We start from the raw sequence: 2,566 nt of genomic DNA on the forward strand, positions 1-2,566 counted from the left end.
CTGTGCAAATAATAAAATAGCACAATTTATAAATTCATGATTAAAATTTATTTCAAGATATATTATTATTATTATTATTATTTTTTTTTTTTTTATAGAGGTTTGACAGAGGGAACTGTAACTGCTATGGTCTTATCGTCCCGAAATTGAAGAGAGAAGGAAGATTCGTCTTCTTTCAGGGCGGTTCACACTAGCGAGGCATGTCTGGCATCATTCACACGTGCAAACCTTCACGCTCTCCCAGTAACGCCTTCGACAGAGACGTGTACACCAGCGGTATTGGCCCGGTCCCCGCACTGCAGTGTGGAGTCGCGGTTGATCTCCGGGTTGTGACTCGAAGCGATGATAGTGACTGAATGAGCAGTTCAGTTGATCAGACTTCGATTCGGATAGTGTAGTTACACTCTGCAGGTAAGAAAAATGCGTTTTACACTAGTTAGACTGGAGAAGAAGAAAATAAATAATAATAATTTAGCCCGGCCTGTTAGACTTGGAGGGTAGCGTCTGTCTTGTAAACGCTAGATCGGCAAGTTCGATTCTTACATGACGGTGAACTCTATCATAAACCACCAACCTCAGGTGGTGTAGTGGTTAGCAAGGTGGACTCTGGATCTGGTGGTTCGAGTCCAAGTCAAGTCATAAAATTCAGAGTAGTGTCTAGTAGACACTGTATTAGGCGGGGAACTACATTTGTGACAAGCATCCTAAACAGAAAAGGTTCGTTCTAGGAACGGCTAGCTTATCCTTTTCTCTCCTATTTTGGGATTATGAGACCTCAGTTAGAATTACAATTCCCTCTATTGAAGTAGTTATAGTTCCCTCTACCTCTATTGATTTTTAATTACAGTTCCCTCTATTGATTTTTAGTTACAGTTCCCTCTATTGATTTTTTTTTCCTCCAAGTGGTTATATCTGGGTTTATGAATAAAATATAGCTAATTTTTCCTTGTTTCCCGTTCCAGCCTGTCAAAATACGTCAGCGGAGGGCCATGCTACGAGCTGCTGGTGTAGACAAGATCGATCCGACAGAGAAAAACCAATGCAAGCAGATCCGTATATCGCGCGAGTTCTGTGGGTGTGCGTGTGAGGGCTATTGTGATCCAGAGATATGCGCGTGTGCTTTGGCAGGCATCAAATGTCAGGTAATGAACCTAGGGTTTCTGCGGGTGTGCATGTAAGGGCTATTGCGATCCGGAGATATGTGCGTGTGCTTTGGCAGGCATCAAATGTCAGGTAAGTAATGTACACTCCCCCCAGCAATGAGAGGAACGTTGCAATTTTCTGTTTTTCTTTGGGTAATGGGACCTATTCTATGTTTCCGTGTCTCAAAACGCGCATTAAGGGCCTCAAACAAGTGTAGACCCTTGAAGAAGTAGAATTTCGCACAGAACTAGAACAGAGAAGATAATTTCCACACTTCAAGTCCTTAGGGACTCGTAACTTGACTGTGAGCATACCTATAAGAATACTGTTCTTGGTCCAGTTCCCTATCATAGTCTAGTTTCTGATCTTATTATTGACTTATTTGTGATCTTCTTTTCTTGTTGTAGGTGGACCGACAGAATTTCCCATGCGGTTGTTCTCGAGATTGTTGTGCCAATCCGAAAGGCAGAATAGAGTTCAATCCGGTGCGAGTTCATTCTCACTACATTCAGACTATAATGAGGATGAAGGCTCAGAAGAAGGATGATGACGATATGTCTAGGTAAGCTTTATTAAGGCAGCCTAGTTAAGCCCCGTTCCCACTTGTCGTTCGGAAAAAAATCGTAAGTGGGAATGGGAACACTCATTTAAATTACATTGCCTACAAGGACATTTTGTGTCGGTCAGAAAAAAAATCGTGTCGTGTGTAGTGGGAACACTTTCATTTAAATTACATTACCCACAGGACATTCGGAAAAAATCGGATGAAACTCACGACAAGTGGGAACGGGGTTTAAGCTTGGAGGGTAGCGTATCTAACTTGTAAAGCGCTAAAGCGAGTTCGATTCCCACCCGGGGCGGATTTCATCTCAGAGAAGGTTCGTTCTCGGAACGGCTAGCTTTCTCCTATCCTGTTTTGCTTCTCCCTTTGCTTTCGGGATGATAAGACCTTGGCAGATCCCTCTATCAAACCTCTTTAAAAAGAGCTTTTTTTTTATTATTTTTTAAATCAGAACTCCGTGTCGCCTGTAATCTCAGATTGTTCTCATCTACTCGTATCATCAATATTTTATTAAGACCTTGTTTAGACTACTGAGGCAAAGGAATTGTTTAGCCCCGTTGTGGATTCTTTCTTTCAGCTGATCTTTCTTTTCAATGAACTGCTCTTTCTTTTCTTCGTACATCTCTACAAGTTTTTCCTTTGGTGGAATTGGTTTTATGTAACCTAGCTCTTTCAGTTTGTTAATTGAATAGGTTGTACCTCCTGGGGGAAAAAATCAAGGAAGTCAAAATCAATTGGTTGTTAAATCTGAGCATTCAAGACTATGCCTCTTCAAGTCTACATATTATGTCCATTTCCCAAACTGTCTACAAAAATCCCAATACATATTCCCAAAGGTTCCATTTTTTTTTTTTTTTTTTT

General features: G+C 41.0%; 1 long non-coding RNA gene across 1 annotated transcript; it reads left to right on the forward strand.

Annotated features, from left to right (window-relative positions):
- Nucleotides 1–367: 367 nt before the first annotated feature.
- On the forward strand, nucleotides 368–1,698 carry LOC113472102. The gene is made up of 3 exons (XR_003394557.1): nucleotides 368–411; nucleotides 963–1,233; nucleotides 1,551–1,698. It is a non-coding gene; the product is annotated as an uncharacterized LOC113472102 (long non-coding RNA).
- Nucleotides 1,699–2,566: the final 868 nt, after the last annotated feature.

The sequence above is a fragment of the Diaphorina citri genome, unplaced genomic scaffold, assembly GCF_000475195.1.
Source record: "Diaphorina citri unplaced genomic scaffold, Diaci psyllid genome assembly version 1.1 scaffold3884, whole genome shotgun sequence".
Classification (NCBI taxonomy): Eukaryota; Metazoa; Arthropoda; class Insecta; order Hemiptera; family Psyllidae; genus Diaphorina; species Diaphorina citri.